Raw genomic sequence first — 24,972 nt, 5'->3', positions numbered from 1 at the left:
TGTCTGCTTTTGGAGGTGCACTTTCCTGGTGACCTAACAGATAGCCACCACGCTAAGACACTTGCCCTGTCCCCAAACCAGCCCTTCTGCCAGTTCTAAGCCACCAGCCCTGCCTAGAGCAAAGGCAGACCTACTGGATTCTGTGTCTTTGTGGAGTTCCTGAGCCACAGAACCTTCCAGGTTCTTAGTTTGGCTTGCATTTCAAGAGCACAGGTTCTTGGATGCAGTTTGAATTCATACCCAGTCCACATTAGCACCACAGACGGAACATGAACTACTGTCCAGGGTAGACATGCACATCAGCAGAACTGCAGAATGGGTTGCTGTCTGCTCCACTGACCTTGGAGGGAGAGTTTGGGCTAAAAGACACCCCCGTGAGGACAGCATTTGGTAAGTTAGAGCTAAGGAAATAAGAAGGATGGTGGGGAAACATGGATGAGCCCCCTTTCCCTCCTCTCCTGCCCAACACCTCCTTACTTGATGACGAGGTGGATTCTCCCAGCTCGCCTGTCCGGACCAGCTTCCCTGGGTGTGGGCGGGAGTGGCTGGGAGATGAAGGCCCTTGGTGGAAGATGATGCATGCGTAGCAGGGCAATCTGGGTCCTACGTCCCAAGGCTTGCCTTGGCCCTGTCCATAGCCACGTGGACTCATTCTAAATATGTGAAGTCCCGAGGGCTACCCACTAGGCAGGCCCTGGGCTGAGGGAAACTGTAGGGACTATGTGGGACCAGCTGTGCTGATGACAGCCTGTAGCCCGAAGGACCCTGTCCTTCTGCTCCTTGGGGAGTGCCCTTGCTGCTTCTGCTTGGTACTGGCCCGTGTCTACCCAAGGGCCAAGGCAGCTGGGCATCTGGGGAGAGTCTGGCTGCAGTGGCCCAGTGGTTGGCACCTCCCCAGGCTGTCCCGAGTCCGTGCAAAAGCTTCATAAAGCAGGACCAGGGTCTCCGATCTGGGCAGGGTGCCCCGTTTCAGTGTGACTCCTCCGCCACGGTTGGTGGGTGGGAAGTTGAGGAGGCAGGGTCATAAAATCAGTTCTGTCAAATGCCAAGTGGGTTTCCTGAGGGCCCCCAGCCATCTGGATTTGTGCTTTGAACATAGCATGTTAACTGGTTTTAAAGTAGAAACACATGTGATTCTGGAAGCCTAGAGATGGGGCAGTAGAGAAGACAGTTTAAAATTACTGTTTGGTATCTCCCGGTACAGTAGCAAGCATGAGAAGCTATTACAGTACATGGAAGCGGTTCATTGCATAATGACATCTTCATAACTTGCCAGCTGGCTTCTCAATAGTCTTTGGGGGGAAGTTTTGCTCTTTTTAAGTATTTTTTGAGGGATTGGTGGGAGAGTGGAGAGACGTCTTGTGCCTTGCGCACCAACACAAACTCCAGGGGTGGGAGAACTCACAGTGACCTGTGCCCCTTCACGGTACCCTGGGATAGGGGGAGGACTGTGCCAGACTCTGTGGGGATTTATGGGGATTTACATAGTCTGCTTCATGGACCGTGTCCAAAACTCTCCTCTCTGGACTGCTTCCTCCACGCCCTCCAAATCACCGTGTTTGGGGAGAGAGTGGCCAGGAAGCAAGAACTCTGGTATCAAACTGCCTGAGTTCAGAAATCCCAGCTTCTAACCACGTGCTAGCTGAACAGCCTTAGGCAAGTTACATAACCTCTCTGAGCCTCTGACTCTTCCTCTGCATAATGGGATAACAGTAACAACTGCCCCCTAGGGTTTTGAGAGGCATCCTTCAGACAATGCCTGTACAGTTCTTAGCAGACCTAGTCAGAGCTCAGTAAAGGAGGAGTTGTCACCAGCTTAAGCAAACCTTGTGGTTTGTTTTTGATTAGCTGATCTCTGACAAGTGGTGGGTGGTGGGGTTCTTTTTTGTGAGTACAAAATAGGCAAGCCCATTTTACCCCAATGGAAGTGTGGTGGGAACAGAGATGTGGGAATAGGAAGCCCGCCATTGCCCTTCTGGGCCACGCTGCTGTCCTGAGTGGGGACAGTGACTTTCCAGGGCCCGTCTACCTGATGCCTCAGATGGCAGTGAGGTCGGCGCCCCAGGGCACCTCCGTGGTGCCCCACGAGAGCCTCTCTCCAGGCCGGTCAGCATGTCTAGGGAGTCAAGTGTGAAAGCCATTTCTTCTCCCACTATCTGTGTTGAGTGGTGACACAGAAACCCCAGGACCCAGAAGAAACCACAGCCTTGAGGTGGAGAGACAGCAACAGGGGTGGGGCTGGGAGCTCTGGAGAGGCCGGCAGGGCAGCAGGGGAAGCATCTGATGATCTTGAGCCTTTGCCGCAAACATATACACACTGTCCCCCGGCTGACGGTGGTTCAACTTAGGATTTTTCAGCTTTATGAAGGTTCAAAAGCAATAGGCGTTCAGTAGAAATCATACTTTGAATTCTGATATGGGGTCTTTTCCCGGGCTAGTGATATGCAATCTGAGCCTCACTTGTGAGACTGGGCATGGCAGCTCCTAGTTAGCCACATGACCACCAGGGTGAGCACCGGTCCCCTCACAACCACTCAGTGCCAGACAGTTGTTCTGCCATTCACTCTCAGTTCAGTGTTCAGTGAATTCCATGAGAGACTCAACACTTTATTGTAAAATAGGCTTTGTGTTAGATGCTTTTGCCCAACTGTCAGCTGCCGTGAGTGTTCTGAGCACGGTTGAGTTGGGCTCGGCTGTGATGTCAATAAGTTAGATGAATTCAATGCATTTTGGACTTAAAATGACGGGTTTATTGAGATGCAACCCCATTGTAAATTGAGGAAGATCTGTATATCTGCATCTGCCCTGCCTGTATCTCAGCCCCAGGCAGGGCTCAGGTCACCCACAGATCTCTGCTTCTGCTCTCTAGTCTTGCTGTCGTCCATCCCCAACACATGTGCTTCTGTGAGTTCATTCTGGGAAATCCCTATGAAGTGTGCTTAAGATAGGGGGTCGGGGTTTCTCCCACCTCTACCCCACACCCAGCCTTCCATTCATCTCAGCTGCAAACACACAGTAGGAGCTGTTTGCCCTATTGCTCTTCTGTTCTGCAGCTCCCTCTGGATAGGAGGGTATGCTGGGAGGGGGCAGGAAAGCAACTGCAACAGTGGGGGGCGGGGGTGTGGGTGGGGGAACAGAAGGGCAGGAAACAGCCTGGCCCTGGGGAGGTGGTAGCCTGTGTCACTGAGAGCAGACTTCATTGCTCCTCGCAAGGCAGTGTCGTGGTGTCCAGAGAGGGGTCAGCCTGCATGTTTAATCAGAACTTTAGAGGCCTGGACAGTGCCCTCCTGGCAGTATCCCGTTTTATAGATGCAGAAGCTAATGGCCAAAGAGTATTGGCTCATTCATTATTTGAACTTGCAGCTTTGAAGTCCAACAAGACTTGATTCGAATTCTGATCCTTTCCACTTACCTTCTTCTTAAGCTACTTAACCTCTCTGAGCCTCAGTTTCCTCATCTGTAAAATGGGGATATAAGAATACTTCCCCAAATATTGATTGCTACAGATTAAATGAGGAACCATATATAAAAAGCCTGATATATAGGAGTGTCTGACAAATGGCTGCAGTTGTCTTCCATCCATCCACCATCCAGTGGACAGTGAATCAAGCCCCTATAGTGTCCCAAGTGCTGTGACATCCCAAGACATTCAGAAATGGATCCAGGAGCTTATGCGGTCCACTGATGCCTCTGAGGTCACATCCCCAGGATTGTAGATTTCCCTTTTCCCAGGTGCTTTGTGCATAGGGGGAGCATTCTTGCATCAGCAGATAGGTCTCACTTGCTGGTCCCAAGCCAGCCCATGCTGGACCCTGGCCTAGGGGATGTCATACATCCTCACTGGCTTTGCCTGTGGCCTGGGACCAGAGATCTCTCTCTTCTAGGTGAGTGGAAGCACAGAGCTGGTGACATTGTCCTTCCTTAGATCTGTGCTGTCACAGCAGATGCCAGCTTTCCAGTAGAACACCTTGCTGTAAATGTTGGTCAGCTTTCCAGAGGGTGTTTTTTAAAAAATATCGAGGAAAAAATATATACTTGTTCTTACCAACATAAAGAGATGCTGTCACTTCAGACACTGATAGGCAAACTGGTAGCTAACAAATGGAAAGTTCTTTTCCTTTCCAGCCCTTCATTTGGGGACCATTTACACTGTGCTGGGTACTCGACAGTCATTACCTGGTGAGGATTCCCCTCAGCCCTGTGAGACACGCTCGCCACCTTTTTTTTTTTAACGGATGGCAAAAACTAAAAGCAGTAAGGCCCCTTGCCCATGATCCCAGGCCAGTCAACCAGGAGGCTAGCCGGTGAGCTCAGGGCTCCTGAAGCCCACTCTCCTCCCTCTGTACCGTCCTGCTTTCCATAAATAGTGTAAACCGAATATAGCCCAGCCCCAGTCAGATCATCTCCAGGCCTTCCTAATGCAGACTGTGTGTGGTCTTCCAGGATTTAATGTATCAGTAACAGCCACATCAGTGAGACACACACATACACATGTGTGTCTCTCTGTGCAGATGTCCCATCCCCACAATGGAGGTTTTGTGTTTTTCTTTCATTGCCTACCACCTAGCCCCCAGGCCTGCCACCCTCCCCAGGGATGCTGTGGTTAAGGAGTTTACAAAGATCCCATTGTTTGACCTGGTACACCCTCTACTGAACAGCCCACCTGAGCCACAATGGGCCTGGGCGGCGCCTCTGATGTGTCACATTGCCCAAGCCCAGCCTGAAGAATAAGACATCCTTTATGGCCAGGTCCCCTGAGCATACTTCTCACTGTATAGCTGATATGTTGTGCTCAAGGCACAAAGCCTCCATCTCCCAGCTGCCACCCTCCCCACCGAGCAAGCTGTGTGCTCGGATCTCTTGCTGGAATGGGGCGTGGGTGCCTGGGTTTGAGCACAGCAGTAACTAAGAATTGCCTGGGAACTAGTGTATCTGTGGGCAGCAGCCAGGGTCAGCCCAGCAAGGTCTAGAGCTCCTCTGGTCTTGTCCATTGGCTGGTCAGGGCTCGGCTTGCCTCCTTTGCCCCTGTGCCTTCAGATGCCTTGTTTTGAATGTGATGACTGGATGTGTGTCCTTCCACTGCTTGGAAGGTGTTTCTGTGCCTCTGGAGGTCCAAACGAGGTGGCCTGGAAACCACCAGAGAGTCATATGGGGGTAGAGAGTGTGGTCCTCACCTCAAGAACTAGGAGTCTCATTAAATATGTGGTTATTGCTCAATTTCATTGCTCATCAATAAATGGTGCAAGCACATAGGTACTGAGTAATGCACCCCTGTTATGCACCCCTGCCACACCCCCTTGCCTACTCACCAGCACTTATATGCAGCCTTCTGTTTGTTGAGTACATATCTCCTGGTGCCCATCACGGTTCTGCAGGTTGTTAGTTACCATCTCCCATGTGTGTCTTGTTTCACCACCTTCATTAACCACATCCATTCACAGAGCATCTGAAGTGTCTCACATAGGTAGCTTGCCTGACTTTATCTTCAGAGTTGCTATTCAATTTAGGAGGAAACTGAGACCCAAAGAAGTGGTTACTTGCCAAAGACCACATGATAAGCATCCACATGGGTCTGACTCTGGAGCCAGGGCAGTGCCACCCTGCTCTACACCTTAGGATTTTTTTTGTAGGATCACAGTGCCTGGTGCTGCACCTGGATAGCATTTCTGGAGAAAGAAGAGAGATCGTGGTGGATTTCCCGTTTTTTGTCCAATAAGGCCTGAATGTTTTGGCATGGCATTTGAGGCTTCTCATAGTTCTGGGCAGTCTTCCCTACCTCACCTAGCGCCACTCCCTGGTTCTCGAGCAACTTTGAACTTGCCCTGATCTTAGAATGTACCTCTCTGCCCCTTTGGTGCCTGGAAGCCTCATCTCCCGTGCAGGATCCCACTGGGATGGACCAATGGACACATGGCTCCACCTGCCTGGGAGGCTTCCTACAGCCTTGGCAGTTTTGTGCTGGGATGTTTGCCTGTCTCTCTCCTGCTAAAGGCAGGGCTCTCTGAAGACAGGGATGTGTTTACACCCCGAGAGCTAGCATCGTGCCTGGCACATGGGCCAGGCTCAGCAGACGGTTACTGATTGCATTCGTTGGAGCAGCTTTGGGGAGCAGCTGATGTTATATCCAGCGAGCCTTCAAAAGTGGAGGAGGGGGAGACATTTCAGGCAGCTGTCCCCCCCCTTGCCACTCTCCTCTCTCTCAGGCTCCCTGGGTTTGGTGAAAATTAGCTGTAGTCATGAGACACCTCTGTTGCCTCCCAAATAACATCTGTTTACTTTCCCGCGGAGAGTAGCAAGTTATGATGAGTGAATAGAAGTGAAAACCCCTTTCCTTCTTTCAACTGCCTGCGCGTTGCTGGGGCACTTGGGCAGACCCCCAAAGACATCCTCGCAGACTAGAGAAATTGAAGCTGTAACATCAGCAGATAGGGTTTGTCGTAGAGCAGCCTTTGGGGTTTTCTCCTCTTTTGGAGAAGTTGAGAAGGGGCACAGAGGACCTTTAGACCCAGAGCTTGCATACGGCTCGGTCTTTAAAGGGTGAGCTCCTGTTCCTAGGGATCAAGACCCATCTTCACTGTGGAAACTAAGACGGCAGAGTAATACATACTTGAGGCTTCGTGTAAGTTAATTCCTTTTGGCTCAGCCCCAGATAGCTTGATTAAATGGGCTGTGAAGTGCTGAGATATCTTGATAATGTACGTTTTACATTTGATTATATAGTCAATTATGTTGCTCCTAATAAAATTTAAAATAAGCTGAAAAGGCCATGAGAGGGCTGTATCTATATCAAAAGGAGATAGTCTCCAGGTGGGCCTAAGGAAGCCCAGGTCACCATGAGTTGGGTGTCAGTGTCTAGGGTAACTGGCACGGCGTCTCGTGTCTAACTACGCAAAAGACACCATCCTTTACTTCACCTGTGTTTTCAGAGGGCAGGCGCACACTGAAAATGTAGCACAGCATTGCTGTCCGAGAGGAAAATGGTTTTATTCACTTAGTAATTGAGGAAGTGAGGATTTGGCCCAGCTCTTGAAGCATAGGGCAGAGGTGAGAAAAGAACTCAGCAGAGCCAGGCTTGTCCCTGAGGTTGCCACCAATGGCTTGGGGCCCCCCGTTGGTTTATGAAACAATGAAGGGAAAGGTGTTCAGTGGCACACCAAGGGCTTCGTACAGCCAATTAGGAGAGTCTCTGAGTGGCTTTCTCGCCTGCCTCAGCAGCAGGCGTGCCCCGCTGGGGAGGTGGCAGCATTTAATAGGAGGGGCATGCTCAGACCCATTCTTCCAGGGAGCATCGGAGTCAGACCCAAGGATTCTTCCCGTCAGTGCCCCGGGGGGAGATGTTTCTCTAGGGACACTTACATGTAGCAGGGAGCTCTGGAGGCTTAGGGGACAAATGCTCATTCTAATAAATGGACGGAAGGGTCTGTTCAAAACAATCCATTCTGTCCTGCCGACAAGCTGCTGTAGCATTTTTGTTTCCGTTTAAAACACTGCTATCAACCAGTTGGAATATAGGCCCGGAGGATCGCAGGGAGTAATCTAATTAGTATGAAGTCAATTCAGTCGCTCCTTTTGTATCTCGTGATTAAATAAGTGGGGAAAATGGCTTGAAAATTAGGTGCTAGAACGACCCAATTACATTTCTGTAGCTTTTTGTATTCAATTTCATAAACAATTTTGCTCTTCGCTGGTTAATCAGTGAATGCCTTTTTCCAGTTTGAAAAGCACTTTTGAAATTATAATGCAATTAAATTGTGTGTGGATGTTCTGGCATAGCGAGTGTGAAAGCCGGGGGCTTGGCAGGCTGCCGTGTTGTACCTTGACTGTAATGAGTCCCCAGGCTGGCAGCTTGCGAGTGTCATTCATAATATTGTCCATGCTGGGTTACTGTAAAGTGCAGCTGCCTTAACCGGCAGTTAACCAGGGACCGCCAGTCCCTTCTCCCAGGCGGGGCATGCATACCTCATGCGACAGGGCTGTGGCACGGAAATGCCAGGATTTCAGGGCTCCCCTCGAAGTTTGCCAAGGCATTGAGTGGTCAAGTACCTTCCTATGTGATCCCCAGTCTTCGCTGTTAACAGTGACAGTACACAGTAGGAGGCAGAGCACTTTGCTGTGGGCCCAACATTACTACATATACCTTCACTGAAACCTTGCAGTAACCCTGTAAGAGAAATATTGTTGTCCCAGTTTCACAGATAAAGACGCTGAGGCACACGATTCAATAGCTTCCTGTAAGTGGTAACTGAGAATGGGACCAGGATTTATCTAAGCCCAAAACCTGTGATCTTTCGAAGTTTCTGTGCCTGGAAGACCAACTGGAATAAAGGCAGGAATCTGGATGGGAGGTGGGTGTGGGAGGGTGGTGTGAGGTCCCTGCTTGCATGAGGGAGGGGACCAGGAGTCCTCTGTATTCTGGGAGGATGCCCATGAGTTCCCACAGGGATGCTGTACGGGAAGGAGTGAGCTTCGATTTCTTCCCCCTGAATCATTATTTAATCACATTCCTACTCCTCTGGCCTTTTGGGAATAAGTCGGGATGAGTTATAACGTGAGTACAGGATGCATGAAAGTGACCCAAGATTGGGATGATCCAGTGGGTAATCATAAAGACCTTCCCAGCCCCCAGATCTTGTCCACATCGGTAGTGAAGACTCCCTTGCCTTTGGTGACCTAAGATATGAAGCCAGTAGAAGGCAGGCTCCCAAGGGCCTCCCAGCAGGGGGTTGTTAAACAGTTCTGATTCTAGGACTTTAGGCTTTTAATGGTTCCACTCCTAACAGTTAACACCTAGCTGCAGCCTCCACTCTTCCTCTTCCCCGTGGATTCTTTTTCCTGATGGAGGCCTTTGAACTAAACCTGGTTTACTGAAAATGAGTGATATTAACCTCCTTGAGGGTCCTTCTCAGCACATTCCTTCATGTTAAACTTGACATAGATTTTCAACCAAAAGGGAGTACCTGTGGCCTGGTTATTGTAATGCCTGCTGAGTAGGAATGACAAGCTTTGCACCACGGCTGGCCTCCCAGAGGCTGCAGAGCTGTGATGGTGTTTATTGGTGAGAGAAAGGTGGGGAGCTAGAAATGAGCACACCTGGGCCTGGCTGGTGATCGAGGCGGAAGGGGGGCAGAGGGTGATATTTACTGAGTTGTTTTTGGACTAGGGAAAACTATTTCATGCTGCAGCCTCTTTTTAAAAGGACTTCAGCCACATGCCTGGGAGATCTTGGGTCAGGTGCAACACCTATTTTGCAGTAAAGCTCAGCAAAGCCAGGAATGAGGAGGTGAATGGGCTGGGACGGTGGATTAGAGAGAGGAGAAAGATAGGGCTCCTGGGACTGAGCTTCGATTTTGCTGGGAAAGCTGCTCATAACTGTTAGCATGTGCCTCTAATCATCTACTTGCCAGATGTTCCCGGAGTGGGAACTGGAGGGGCCTTGCCTGAGAGTTCCCTGATGGGAAACAAGGAGCGTGGAGTTGGAAATAGGCCCCCGTTTGCATGCCAGGTGTTTGCTCCTTCCTAGAACATCTGGAGGGAGGGTGATAAAGAGGTATCTCTGCCCCAGCCTGGAGTCTTGCAGTCAGCTGTCTTGCCGGTGGATCCTCTACCAGCTGGACATTTTATGACTGTAAGAGGAGCCATGAACATCTTCTGAAATGATCCCTCCTTATCCTGATCCACCTCAAGGTTTGAGCTTCCAGGACAGCCTGAGGCTCCAAAGCAGGGCATCTCCTATGCCTAGCCTGATAAGATGCTGATTTCTGGAGAGATGCAGGTTTTTCAAGATGCTTAGAGGAAGAAGCAAGAGAAAATGAAGGGTAGGAAAAGGAAGAATCAGCTCCTGACCTAATTTCTGGTCCAAAATGAAAAGATTCAAGATGCCTTTTAAGGTCGCAGCTATCCTAAACCAAAAAACCTTGTGGAACCTCTGCAGGATCTCACAGAGAATTCATGAACAAACAACCCATCCTGCCGGCCTTCATTCAGGGCCTTCTGGGTTTGTCTGCCCCATGAAACCAAAGTGATCCTCCTAGCAGAGGCAACCACGTCACCCAATTGATAAAGAATCCTGGGGTGTGCAGTACAGGGTCCCAAGATGGCAGTGCAAGAAGCCAGTCCCTGCATTCCTGGGTGTATGTGCCATCGGCCAGGCTAACTAGTCAACCTCTGGTTGCCCAGCTCCCTCTCAGGAGCCAGGAGGGAAGGGCTGCCTTGAGAGCTGGGGGAGTCTTCAGTCTAGAACCAAGCCACTTGCTGACACATGCTCAGGAGAACACTTACAAAGCAAACTGAAAGGAAATTATAGGACGTTCATGTGATGGATTATTACATGTCCATTAAAGTGATGTTTACGGGAGTTTTAAATGAAACGACATGTATAAGTGCTGATGACATAATATTGCATTAAAAAAGCTATAAAATGTATATATGCTATGAATCATGTTAGAATCAGAGTCAGCTGGGGAGCTCTTAAGAGTATGCCATTTCCCAGGCCCCACCTCAGACCGAGTTAATCAGGGTTTCAGGTGATGGGGTATGCTTCTTGGGCTGAGAGTTACTGCAGTAAAGAAATATGCATGGATGGAGAGACATTTTCCAAACTGTTACCAGTGGTTTCCTCTGGTGGAAGAGTTATAGGTGGGCTCTCAGTCTGTGCCTTAATCACTCCTGAGTTTTCTAAGGTTTTGTGGGCAGCGTGGGAACCATGACTAGAGTGGGAGCCCCGCCAGCCGGGAGAAGCGGACAGTGCTGGAGCCCCGAGCTGGGTCCCTCTCTGCAGTGCTTTCCCCACTTCTGTCCCTGGTCCTCGAGAGTCTGTCGATTTGGATTTGGATTTTCATGCTCCAGTGATGAGGCCATAACGTCTGTTTAGAATGTTTATCAGAAAAACAACTCACTTGAGACAAAGGGGGAAAGCCAGCATAGGCCCCACACTGTCTTTACCTGGCTGCGTCCTGGCCACTGGAGTCAGACAGCTTGGGATTGCAAGCTCTCTGGAACACGCAGGTGGTTGCCTGACTTAGCTCTCCTCCCCAGAACTTCTGGGAGCAGGACCGGCAGAGGACCAGCCTGGGACCGGCGGTTGGGACAATTACAGCCTCTCCCCTGCAGATGAGGTGGGAGTGTGAGCCACAGGATGGGGTCAGGGCCTTCCACCTGCTGTGGCTGCTGGCTTGTCTGCCCTCTTGCTCATGAAGACCAGGCAGGGCTGCCTCATTGATGTATTGGGTCTTGCTCAGAGCTTTTGAGCAAGGAGGACAGGATGTTGAGCAGCGTTTCATCTCTGGAGCGATGGCGGCTCTAACTAGGAATGGAGCTTTGGCACAGTCCTGACATCATCTCATCATTTAGCTCCAAGGACCCAGCGGCAGGGAGTGCGCCACTAACCTCTTACTGCCTGTTGCTGTTGAGGAGGGGCAGGCCGCCCCCGTGAGGGAGGAATCAATCAGCACGAGCTTTGTGGCTTGTTAAAGTCTTCTCCCTGGTATCACAAGCTGAGCTGCCTGACTGCCGCGCTGTGAGAGGAGAGGACACGGGGAAAGAGAGAGGTCCCGCTCTGAGGGGACGCTGGCAGCCTATGTGTCCAGGACCAACCCCTGGTGGTTTACCTCGCCTTTACCTCCGATGCCCGCACATGCTGGCTCTCTGGCTAGAGGCAAGCCTAGCCAACGCCTCTTCTTCTTGTCATTTGATGCCAAGGCCAAGGGTCACCTCGTCTATGCCTCAGTTTCCTCTTGGGTTCAGATAGGGATAATGATCCCCTTTGAGGTAGCCCATTGGGTGATTGTGAGGATAAAGTGAAATAACCTATGGAATGGCTTTGAAAAGGTAGTGGTAAAATGACAGTAGTTAACAATAATGACACATCGGGAATAAATCCAGACAGTTGTTTGTTTTTTTCTTTCTGCTTCCAGCTAGGCCAGTGAGTGAGTGGCTTCCACCAAATGGAGAAGTCATAGCCTTCTACAGCTGACTGTGTACCCATAGCCCCCCAAAATCAGGAGAGGGTCCAAACTCCTCACTCTGCAAGTGCCCGTTTTTCCCTGTACCATTTCAACCTATCTACAGCTGCCCTTGTTTTACAAATCCTCAAAGAAGGGTGCTGTATAATTAGGGCAACTGATTGTTCCTTTCTACTGTGCTGGGTGTGGAGGGGGAGCTGGAAAGCGGATCAGCAGTTCCAAAGAGTATATCATTGGATTATAGCCAGTTGAGAGCAGGTGACCCTAACAGGTGTGTGCAGCACAATCGGACCCTCAGGTCTGAGCTTGCTGGGAAGCAGTAAAGGATTTGTCATCACCGAGGAGCAATGTCACAGGTTCGGATAAGGATTCAGAGGTTTAATCAGTGAATCTATTTAGGTCCTAGTGAATCTTAACTGTGAGAATTATTTCGAACTTCACTTTGTTCCGGAAATGTTTGGTTTGCTAAGCAAGATGGTATTTGGCACCCAGCAACCTGGAAAAGAGTGAGGACTTGCCACAGAAGCCTCCAGGATTAGAGGAATTTGCAGAGCTCTGGTGCCCAGGGCAGTCTACCAGCAGTTTTTATGGGTCACAGTCTCAGAACTCCAGTTTCTGCCCTTTAAAAGACCAGTCTGTTTACCGTTTTCCTTAAGAAAATCTGTCATGAATGAGAGTCATTCTGTGCTTGCTTATCTCTGCCCGTTTTGTTACCTTGAGGCATGGCTGATTCGGCCTCAGGGCCCTCCTGGCACCTCAGTGGCTGCTGCACTTGTGCTGACCGAATCAGAGGAGGCTAGCGCTTTGGAGGGACTGCCGTACCTTCTGTGTAAGGAGCCCTCCTTGCCCCAGAGCTGGAGTTTCTGCCATGGAGACTGCCGCCCTCTATAAGCCAGGATGGTGCCACAGTAGGTGCCGCCCCCCACCACTCTGATTTAGAGGAGTCTGGGTTTAGGTTTCTGTTGTGAACTATTTTTAACAAAGCTGAGTGGAGACCTGGCCAAGGTGGCTGTAACTTACGGGCATTAGGTGACCTGCACAATGATAATGGGAGGCGTTCTCACTGGAATTGCCAGGCAGTGTGGACATGCACAGCAACTCGGCCCAAGGATCCCATCTGGGCACATTGACCTGGGGCAGGACTTGGGTGGGGGCTTCTCCTACTAGGCCCCAGTTGCACACATCCTGTGGAAAGGTGAGGGCAGCCTCCTGGGGTGCCTGTGTGCTGGCCTCTACTGTATTACCTATGACCACTTGCAGGTGTCTTCTCACCATTCAGCATTGGTTACTCATTATTGTAAAAATGCTGCTTACATTTATAGTTCACAGATACACTGCCCCTTACAATAACCTTGTGAAGCAATAATAGTATTATAAATACCATTATTATAACCAGCAACTTCTGCTTATTGATCCCTGGGTATCTGTCATGCTCTGTGAAAAGTATTCTATGTCATCTCATTAATAAGATGGTAGGGAGGATGTTACTGGGATTTCCATTGCTCAGATTCATTCATTCATTTGATGTATTTTTATTAAGCCAAGTTCTAAGCACAGGGAATTCGGTAGTGAATAGTACAGACTGAAATCTCATGCCTCAGTGAGGAAGCTGAGTCTCTAGAGGTCACGTGAGCTGCTCAGGGTGATGCAGCCCATGAGGGAGGGGATGGAGATCAATCACCCATCACTGAAGACCCTCTGATCACCCCAGACCACCACACTTGTCAGCAAGGGTAACTGATCAGCCACTTGGCTCCACGGTGTGACGGCTTATCCAGGGCTCTGTTGGCACTAAACCTCCCATTTATTCTGGTTGCCCTTCCAAGGGCTGATGAAGAAGAAAGCCCAGGCTTTAGGGACAGACGGACCCAGGCTTGCATCCCAGCTCAGCTACTCATGGAGAGGCTATGCAAGTGACTTGACTTTGCTGAGCATCAGATTCTTCATTGTCAATGTAGGGTAATATTACCGGCTCTGAGGGTGAGCTGGAAGGATTAGAGATAATGTATATGAAAAGGTGGAGTCAGCTATGCTGAATAAGTGGTGGTGGTTATGGTGATCTTGACAATGACCCAATAAAAGGAAGCAGGCAGATAGGAAAGGAACTCACTCATCTTGGAGGAGAAACATCAGGAGGAATCATTGCCCCTGCCTGGATGGTGTCTAGGATTTCTTTGCCCCAGGTAGGGACGTGACTCTCCAGTCCCTGCTCATCTGCCTCCCCAGCACTCATCGTTCAGTCGGGCCCAGCAGTGCTGCTGGTCTTTGCAGAGGGTGAATGGCCAAGGTGTTCCTTAACTTCCAGCATCTCCAGAGGCCTCTGCCACTGCCAGCTTTTTTCCTCGTCACAACTGGTTATGTCCTTTTACAAGCAGACCCATTATACCTTCTGGCTGGCACAGAACCAGAAGTGAAGAACCAGAAGGCAGGGCCCTCATGCACATGCAGCGCCGTCATGGGGCAGGGTCACCATCCTCTAGAGAGATGGGGGCGGGGTGGCTCTGGGCTGGGGCTGGGCAGAGAAGCCAGTCCAGGGACCAGCCCACAGGTCCCAGGCGAAGAGCTCTGATCTGGGTCCTCTTCCCTGTCCTTGAGCCTCCCGTAGCCATCCCAGCCTCTCCAGAAGGTTGCCGTCCTGGAAGGAAAGGCTGGATGTAGTGTGCAGGGCGCAGCGTTCTAGGTGCAACAGTAACAGGTGACACTGGGTAGGGTGAGGATGTCTCTGAGCATGAGTACTGTCCCAGCTCCAGCCTTTTGTCTTCTCCCAAGTACAGTGGAGCTTCTGGTTTGTCAGTCGTAGGGATAAGCAGTGCACACAGCCCTCCCAGCCTTCAAAGAGACAGAAATGAAAGTCCCAGCAAAAGTAGATTCCTGCCCTGGCTGGTGCCGTCCCTTCATGGCAGCTCATTCATGGGGTCACTGACGGGAGATGCCTCCGGGGATTGGCCTGGCTTGTGGTTTCTGAGGCACTGTTTACCCCAGGTGCCCAAACATCCTATCCTGTTGGTTGAAGCAGCATAACCAGACTTGACTTGGCTCGGGTGGTGGTTCACCAGGAACAGAGTGTACTTTTTTGTTTCCAATCCCTCCTTTCAGTGCACAGCTTTGGAAGAAAAGAGGTTCATTTTCTTTCCTTAAAATTTGGTCTGGTACTAACTGCATCCGGCCATAACTGACTGGTCTTTGAAAAAAGAAATCGTTTGTATTCAGAGAGAGACAGGCTGCTCTACTGGAAGGCCATCCCCCAAAGCCATTCACTCCTGTAGGAATTATTTGCTAAGCACCTACTATGTGCTGGGCACTAATCAAGGGGATGGGGATATCATGGCGAATAGAGCCAACAGCAGTCCTGAAACTCACCCTTCGCAACTCCGTTCTTTGCATACTAGCTATGGGGGTGATGCATTGTGTGATTCTCTCGACCTTGAAGGTGGAGGCTGAGTCGTTCTTCACTGTATCCTAAAGGCTCAGCCAAGGTTATTCCATATAGTAGGTCCCAATTATTATTTATTATAGGAATAAGTATTTTCTAAGATTTTAAAATGTGCAATCTTTTTATAATCAGAGGGTGATAATTGAAGTTCATGGTCTAAAGACAGGAAAACAAATGAGGGCTGGGTTGGGAGAGATTTTGACAGTGGTTCTAGGAAGCCCTGTGTTGTGGTTGATCCTTCGAGGCAACAGGATGATGGAGCTGCTAAGGAAATTGTGAGAGACTGCACAGAGAAGGGCCCAGCCCCGCGTCTAGTACTCTGCAGTGTTCTCCAGATGGAATACTGCACTCCGTTCCAGGTATCCTATTCTAGGAGGGGTGCTGACGAGGTAGGCTATATCAGAGGAGGGCAGATGGGCGCTGAAACAGAGTGATGGGAGAAATCTAGGAGGAAGCAGAGGAGACGAGATTAAGGAGACACAAGCTGGCTATGTGAGATCTTGAAGGACTGCCGGGGTGGGGCCGGTTCCCTGTCTAGAGATGGCCATGTTTGAAGTTACCAAGAGGAAGATTCATCCTTAGGATGAAGAAGAACTTAGCAATGCCTCAAGATGCCCAACTCGTTAAGAAGCCATCTTCATGAAGGGGCAGGGGTGATGTCCTCAAGAAGCACTCAAACAGAAAATAAATGGAATTGACAGGGCAAGATGGGACTAGGATCCAGTATGCTCAATGGCCACTTTTCCAGGTCACAAGTGTGTCTTGCCAAATTATGAAATGGCCCAAACCAGCTCACTTCCAGATCCATGGTGACCAGCCAGGAATATTTCAGGAGGATTCTTTATGACAGTATGTCTTTAAGCCCTGGTCTGTCTAGTAGATAATGGTTTAGTGACCAGTAATTTACTACATACTTGATAACGTGCTAGACAAGGGACAGGATGAAACAAAAACAAACAAAAAATAGCCCAAATCCTTTGAGAGAGGAGGAGGAACTCCTACCTGCTAAAGATGATTAAGAAATAAAGAGAGAACCTTTCTCAGAGAAGTGATGTAAGCCCAAAGGGAAAATAGGTTTTTATTTATGAAAGGGTTATATCTTAAGCTGTTTGGGAGCACAGCAATAACATGGAGTAAGATGCCTCTTAATTCATTTGGCCTCTTGCAAGGTGGCTAAATAAGTGTTCCTGCACCTTCTGATTTCGGCCCCTTCTTTGGCCGGTACTAGGAGTGTCGCTTCTGTTCACAGCAGGTCACTGGTACTCCAGAGGCGTTGTCGATGGTCACATCTCCTTCCTTGCCCTCTGCCACTCCCAGCAAAGCTTTGGAAAAATAGCCGAGTGTTCAGTGAAGTGAACGCCTGGCTTTCCTTCCTCCCCCCATCGCACCTTCCTCTTGTTGAGGAATCCCATTATCTGGGAGACTGATTGTAAGACTCCAGGCTCTCTGCAGCCAAGCTGTGGGCTGCTCTTCCCTCCTCCACTGCCACCCCTGTCCCCTTGTCTATCTGCAGGGCGAGGACGAATATCTATACATTCAAGCTTTAAGGATCTATAAATCTGAGTTGATTCTCTGCTGGTGACAGCCCAAGCTCTTTCCGACTACGTCTGACATGATCTAATGGGTTTACAGTTGTTTTGAGTGCTTCTCCGAAGCAAATGAAAGAAGGCCCTGAGTTAGGGGACGCGTGAAATGGCATTATTTGTTCCAGGCACTCTCGCAAAGCTGGAGGATCATCTTCAGATTACCCGCCCTTTGGTTCAGCCGCCATAGGATGAGAGGGCTCTGCCGTGCCGGCCTTTCTGCTCGAGAAGTGCCAGGCTGCTGGGGGTAGGAATCAGCCCCAGCTGTGTTCATTTTGCCCGGAAGCTTGGGCTAATTGGGAACAGAAGGGATGCCCAGGGGATGAGAAGAGGAGGAGGGAGAAGGGGAGGGTCTCACCAAGGTAGAGAAGTGACAAATATTTGCTTGTAGCAAAACAAGAGTAGGAACAAGAGCAGTGGCCGCTGCAGGCTTTGGGGCGTTTGTGCTTCCAGCTCTCGGGGGCCTGCAGCATGGGGGGTTGGCCGTGATTAGTTGCCCTGCTTCTTGGCGCAAGACCAATCCCTCTTTTCAATATTAAGTTTCATAAGCGTGGAACAATAACAAATCATTATAAACCTTCTGGGAATGGTAGGTGGGTGGTGGTAGGGATTTTTTCCTTCTCTTCAATAAATCCATCCTTTCAGCTCAGGTACATTTTCCCCGTTGTAAATAGAGAATGGCAAGGGGCGGATTGTGTCTCAAAAACTTGCCGTATTGTTAATCTGTTATTAGGCGAAAGTCTTAACACCAGGCTGGGTGCTCAGAGGCCTCATTGTGAGCTTGGGATGGAATTATGCTTCATGAATAAAAACCGCTGTCAACATGCATTGGTTTCAAAACATTAGAGCATATGGTGTGTGATTATCTGTATTGTCAAGTGCAATAAAGTGAATTTGGATATAATAAAGAATGTAATATTTTAGAAATTTGGTAATAAACTAAGGAAGGGATGACAGCTGAGGCTCTTTAAGGCCCCAGACACAAATAAATTGAAGTTGCTGGTCTCTCAGCCAAGCAGCAGACTGGCCGGGACATGGTTCTCCGTGTTCTGTGATTTTCAAGGTGGGGACAGCTCTGCTGTCTCTCGATTGCTTTCTCTGGAGAACACAGAGGTTCTGGGTCTTGGCTTTGGTGATGGGAAGACATGGGGGCACATGCCTGCCTTCCTACCTGCCCCTAAGCAGTGGAAGTACCAGATGTTAGGCCAAGCCATCCTGAGGACCCTTGTCCCCTAGAGGAGTCACCTCTCAGCAGTCTCAAGCTCTCTTTGTCCCCATTTAGACAATGGGGACGGTGATGCTCACAACACAATTCTGAACAGACTCCCCTTGAAGGCAGTCATTTTCTGGAGCCCACATCCTATGGGGTGAAGCTATTAAGTCAATCCACTGAGTCAATATGAGTAAGAAAGCCAGACCTCCAGAGGGACTCAGCGTCCGAATAGAGCTAAGAACTGGGTGCTAAGCTTCATGTGCATTGTCTTGTTGAAATGCTCCACAATCGTACAATATTATCCCCATTTTATGGATGAGAAAACTGAGGCACAGGGAGATATTACACAGCTGATCGGTCATGAAACTGAGATTCAGCCCATGTTGTGAACCCAAAGCCAGACTTCTCCTATTCACAACCCACAAATAATAACCCTGTGTCAGAGGGCCTTACCACAGGCACTTTAAAGTTATTTACTAAGTACCTAGGAAAGTATTTCTCTCTATTCTCACATTGGGCCTAGCAGGGACTGGTTGGCATTTATTATTTTTTAAAGTTTTCCCTTAGCTTGGAGTTGCCTGCTGGCTCCAGTGAGGTGACCTGGTTTATCATTGCCCTAGCAGCGTGTTCTGGCCCTGAGAGCCCACATCCTATGGGCTTTATCTTCCTCTGAGGAGGGTGCCTGCTCCAGCTAAAGTTTATTGATGAAGGCTGAGGCAGAACCTGTTCACTTGTCCTGACTGCGTTCATATTCCTGACCTGGGGCTTCACCTTGACCCTTGGCTTCTGACTTCAGGACTTGCCGTGACTCCCAGCTTCTTGGAAACCACCATGCCTTGCCCCTTCTCCACACTGGACTGCTGTGGTTCTTCTAGTCCTGGCTTCCAGTGCTGGTCTCAATAGCTGCCCAGCCAGGCAGACTATTTCATTATTAAGCATGAAGAATTGGGAGTTACCACCATTGGGCCAGGCTAAAGCAATTTGGACGGCTAAGGAAAGAGAAGACATTTAGTCTATTTCACACCTGAATACCTCTGTAATTCCCAGGACAGGGTGGGCAGAGACTTGAATAAACCCCTCTGGCCTAGAGATAGTATGACCTGGTTTCCATTGGAGATGACAGAAAGGTGAATCCAGATTTGCTTCCAAATCACTTGGCTTTGGCACCTCAAGGTAGACCCCACTAGAGCCCATCCCACTGCAGTCAACATTTATTGATAGTTAGATGACTTTCAAGTCTCAGCTGGCAGCCCACTTATTCCAAGCAATATTGGATAGAAAATGCTTGTATAAAACTAGAGACTGATAACAGGCATGCGCATTATCTCATGTAATCCTCATACCAGCCCTGGGAGGTCGGCATCTTTATCCTTGTTTTACAGGTGGAGACTACAGGGTCAGGGAGGTTAATGGCGTGCCCCAAATCACCCAACCAGTAATGCAGCACAACCAGGATTTCAACCACATCCTCTGGGTCAAGATTGGAAACTTCCCAGTGGCCCACAGAGCCTCACTGTGTCACCCTCTTGCACTCCCACCCAAACCCTTCCACATTGGCCCTTTTGAGTAGACTGTGCTGAGTGACATCAGCTCTTAGAATAGTGTCCTTTGGGCAAAATGGATCTTGATTCCCTATGCCTTGAGCTTCTCCCAAACACACTCGTAGAACCTGCCAAGGGGCTGAGGGTGAATCACAAAGCACGCTTCTGCCCTTGCTGTACGTTCCCACCAGCAACCATCCCACCCGCCAATGAGCTGGTGAAAGTGAACTGAACGCTCCTAATGATCTGTGAATATATTAATCCTCCTTTCTGTTAATTAACAAAATGATAAAACCAGCATTTTGTAAGTCATCGCTTAACACATGTTTTAGCAATTATGTACTTAGTGGTTTGGATTCAGAATGCTAATAGAATAAAATTTTAATGAAGATAGGATGCTATGAAAAACGTTTTGAGAGGAGTTCAGGTATTGCTGCCATTCATGTCATGGGGGCCAGGGTCTCAGTTTGAAGGGTGCACCCTCCAGTGTTTTCTAAGCACTTTGGCATGCTGAGCCAGGAGGACCGAGGAAATCCTAGATTGGCTGGTTCTTGACTCCTGTGAATATCCCACCCAAAGGTCCCTCTTTGGGGGCCAGATGGGTCTCCCCAGCTGGCAGTCACTGCAGGTACCCACCTCACCCTATCTTCTGACTTTCAGTCATCTCTGTAACCAAGGGATGGCTTGAGAACCAGAGTTCAGGGCATGCAGGCCCACCACTTCCTTCTAGAGCAGGTGTCCCCACAATTTTTAATTGTGCAGAAAAAAATCACATACCCCCCTATATATCTTACTTAAATTTCAGTTTCTATACATGCACTCCTATGCTAATACATCATGTATATTATAAAACCTGTATACATAGGGATGTAATAGGATAGGATACCTTTGAAACAAGCCATATTTAGAAGATTATAAATCATTTTAGAACAATGGGATTGCATATGCTTTTTAAAAAACATTGAATGTACTTTTTCTTGACTTAACACTGTGATCCAGCTCTATAGGTTGGATTCTAAGTTTAGCTTCTTTTGATACTTGGTTTTACTGCTTGTCATAACTGAAAAGTACACCTCACAAAATACACAGATCCCAGTGGAAGAAGCACATTCACTTGCTGACTAAATCATGATACTAATTTTTCAATCCCATCCTCCAGTTATGCAAAGGATTTTGTTGAAATTCAGCTCATAAATTTCCATCTTCCCTGGTGTCAATCAGTTTTTTGTGCAAACTAATCAAGTGTTGCATTTTTAAAAAATATTTTTAACAAATGGGTTCAAAAATCCACTGAAATGTTCACTTTTTTAAAATGAGTTTTACATTGCTGAGGTTTTAAAATATGCAGATTTGAGAGCTTATGTAGGATGACCCAGTTATATCATGTTTAGCAACAAAATCACAGAACAATAGAAATATTTCCCAAACATTTATTTTCCAGGTGCTTTCTCCACGGCCTAAGTCCCTGTTGAAAAGCACTTTCAAAAAGTTCTCATTCACTTGGCTGCTGCAGGTCCCGTGTGATCAGAACACATTGTGGGGGCATGATGTGGCTGAGACTTGTTGCTCAGAGTCAGAGAAGGGTCAGCTTGTCATTTTCTGTTAGTGGCATGTGCTTATATTCTTAGTGTTATCTCCAATCGAGGTTTTCTTTGCAATAACCATTTTGTTACTTTCCTTAAAGCTGAAGCGCATAATCTATATGTGCATTTACCAGTCACACCTAAACAGCATGAGTACCAGCAAGGCTGGCAGCAGGTGAATAAATGAAGTGCCATTCTGACCTCACCCCCATGGTTGCATTATCTTTTTCCTTCAGCAGTCTATAAAGTACCTCTAAGACCCATGTCTTTACAACATATGGCTATGTGAAGGCACTATGATTGTTTAGTGCACATATTAAATATCAGTGAGGCTGAAGTTAGTTTTCAATGATAAATAAAAATTAGGCATTATACTTTTTTCCTTTTCCCAGTGGTTCTTAACCCTGACTGTGCATCTGAATCACCTGGGGGGATTTTAATACAGATGCCAGGGTAGTGCCCCACACTTAATTCAATCCTGAGAGTGGCCGGGGCATCAATATTGCAAAATATTTTCCTAAGTGATTCTGAGGTAGGAATCACTGTTGAGAGAGTCACTGTTCCAGACGAGTGCCTCTTAAATTTTAATTTACATAAAAATCACCTGGGGAATTTATTAAAATGTAGATTTAAGTCCAGTGAGATCCAGGGTAGGGCCAGAGACTGCATTTCCAGCAGGTTTCCAGTTGGTGCTGAGGCTGCTGGCTGGTGGGTCACCTCGAGTAGCGAGCTACACAGTGCAGACCCTGCTCCTGCCTCTCCTCTCCTTCCTCCCTGTCCCCACCCCAGGCCATGGAGCAACTGAGGAGCCGCCTCCACTTGCTCCCAGCAGACCTGCTGCTGCAACTGGGGTGCCTGGGCTGCTGGGCTCAGCTTCTCCGAGCGATCTGGCCTCCAGATGTTAGAAACAGTTCCTTTAACAGCCAGGAAATAGGTCATCCCCCACTCCACGAATAAGCGCGTGTGCCTCTTGCACAGACACCTCGGCAGGCAGCTTTCTACCCCCAGCCTCAGGCAGGTCTGCTGGGAGCGAGGCCAGCCAGAGCCATGCAAGCACAGGCAGAAATGACCCTTCTGCTGGGGGGCCCAGAGCGGGTGGCAGGCCCGGCGGGCATCCAGCCAGGGCTCTGTCAGTGGGGACTATTCTGAAACCATACCTCATAATAAAAGTCATATAATTTGTGGCAGTGCTGAAAACCTGCTTCCAAGTAGTGGTTTTTTTGATGGAGTTTTGGAACCATCTCTGAGACCAGTAATCGTTCCCCAAGAATTGTTAGACAGGAGGTGGGTGGGCATCCTGAGATGACTGCTGGGGAAGCTGAGGCTTTTCTGAGGGGTTCTCTCTCCATGCTGGGGTTAGTAGGGCTCAGGGCTGCTCCCCACCTTTCCTTGGGAAGCAGGTTTTACTATGGGTGTCCACCACCCTCCTACTTTGTTTCTCTGTCTCTGTATTCCCTCCTCGGAGGACAGCAGTGTCCTTCCTTAAGAACAGTGGCCCGTGGCTTTTAAATCTGTGGCCATACTGCAGGTCCCCAGTCCTGGGTGAACGTAGGACCTGCTGGTGGCCTGTCAGTGGTCAGGCTGAGGGCCAGCGTGGCCACACTCTGCTCAGCCAGCACAGGGCCTGGCACTCAAGGCTCAGTATTTCTTTTTTTTTTCCATGGAAAAAGATACACAGTCGGGTCCCTGAAATAATACCACCTGGGAATTTGCCATGTGACTTGTGTTTCCTCTCCTGAATCTGTTCCCACTGCAGTAGTTGGTAAAGCCCCCAGGACATCTCCACAGCACATGTCAAATGAATTTTAACAAGTGAGGCTCAAGGCAGAGGGCAAAGGTAAACGTGTGGAGATAGAGGTTGGGGAGAAGCCATAACAAGTCTCATTTGATTGGTGGGTTGACAGTGGCCAACCCTTTTTTTCAAGCAATCCTGCTGGCTAATGACATAGATTTTATTACTTCTGCCTCACAGAAAAGGATACTGGGGTCAAGCGATTGAGTAACCTGCTCAGTCACACATCCAGTTATTGCTGAAGTCAGGATTTGAGCCCAGATCTACCTGGACCCAAAGTCCAAGCCTGTTTCCACCTTACCTCAGGGTAGGCATTAGGGTAGTTGAAATTCACTCTTACCTGCCAGGATTCACTGATGGGTGGGGCTGGAGAGTGAGTGTCAGAAAAGGAGACAGACTTGAAACCCATTCCTTGGGGGAGAACCTGAGGGTACCCACCAAGTACCTTGCCTTTGTAGAGAAGAGCTTCCAGCCAGTCCCGCATTTCCCCTGTGCCCAGCAAACCCTGGGATTGAAAAGCCATGAAGGACATGCTCCTGCCAGTGGAGCCCACCACAGCTGCCCCAGGCCCTGGTTTCTAGAGCAGATGAGGAGGCAGTGCATCCTTGTGCCCTTGCTCTGGCTGCGCACACGACCTCAGCCTTCTCCACCCCGCTGGGCACGTGCTGCAGCCCTGGCACCTTCTGCTGGGGTCCTGATCTGAGCCAGTTGTCTAGCAATTTAATTTGGTGAATTTACCACTGCGTCCCAGAGTTTATATTGGCACTTAACAGCAGTAATATGTGTCTCTCTCGCCAAGAACTGACTATTTTCCTGGCCAAGATGGAACACCATGCACAAAAAAATAGGTTTGTGAACTAATCTGCTGCCCTGACAGGTGTCATTCACAGAATCACTGCCATGCAGCAGACTCGGAATGAAATGAGGTTGGGGTTGTCTGGCCTGGATCACAGGTGCTTTTTCCCTGTCGGTTAACAAGAGGTTGGGATGAGACACTTTCCTGCAGCCGCAGGCACTTTCAAATCACACAATCAGTATTCATTGCAGATTTCTCTCTTAGAAAAATGGTTTGGGATGATTGGAGGTCTCTCCCTCCACCCAACCTGCTCTCTGAATCTCTTTCTCTACCTCCCTTTCTCTCACTTTCCTTTCTAACCTCCCTGACTGGTTTTGCAGATCCCTCACTCCATTGTAAAGCCCTCTGTATATTCATAATTTCACAGACTCAAGGAGGTGTCCTCCACCAATTAAAAAAATCTCTCCCAGCACCTAAATACCTGTTTGGAAATATAATTTCCAATTAAGTAGAACTTAATTGCTTTCACATGAGGATTTGATATGGGTAAACCACTAATACCTCTGAGAGTGGAAGGGACATCAGTCAGTCATTTACACTTCAGTATGAACTGGTTTCTGATCCTTTCCTGGGCCTGGGAGAGAGAAGCTTCGCCTTTGCCCCTGGTCTCCCCTCCTGACTTAGTTGAAGGTTGCTTGTGGGGTTAAGAGGTCATATCTCTCCATGAATAGGATGTCAGAGGCTTTTTAACACAGCTTTAGTTTCCCCCTTCATGTGAGATGGGGGCCTAGAGATTCTCTTTCCTGTGGAAAGTTTTGGATTCTTCTTTTACCAAGTGATCTCTACTTGGCTCATCCTGAATTGGGAAACAGAAGAGTCAGGCTCGGATGGACATCAGAATCACCGGAGAGCTGGTTAAAATGCAGATTCCTGGACCACATCCACAGAGTCCATGTTAGGAGGCAGGCAGAGCTCAGGATCTGCACTTTTAATAAGTCCCTTCTCCATTAAAAAAAAAACGCCAAAGACCAGTTGAGACACGCAGGTTTAGGAGTACACTCTCCTTTCACC

General features: G+C 48.8%; 1 protein-coding gene across 12 annotated transcripts in view; it reads left to right on the top strand.

The window, feature by feature from the left end:
- MSI2 (musashi RNA binding protein 2) overlaps positions 1 to 24,972 on the top strand; it is a 372,867-nt gene that overhangs the window by 260,878 nt on the left and 87,017 nt on the right. The window lies entirely within an intron of this gene.

The sequence above is a fragment of the Manis javanica genome, chromosome 4 (assembly GCF_040802235.1).
Source record: "Manis javanica isolate MJ-LG chromosome 4, MJ_LKY, whole genome shotgun sequence".
Classification (NCBI taxonomy): Eukaryota; Metazoa; Chordata; class Mammalia; order Pholidota; family Manidae; genus Manis; species Manis javanica.
The sequence above is the reverse complement of the archived record's forward strand: the minus strand, read 5'-3'. Positions and strand labels throughout refer to the sequence as shown.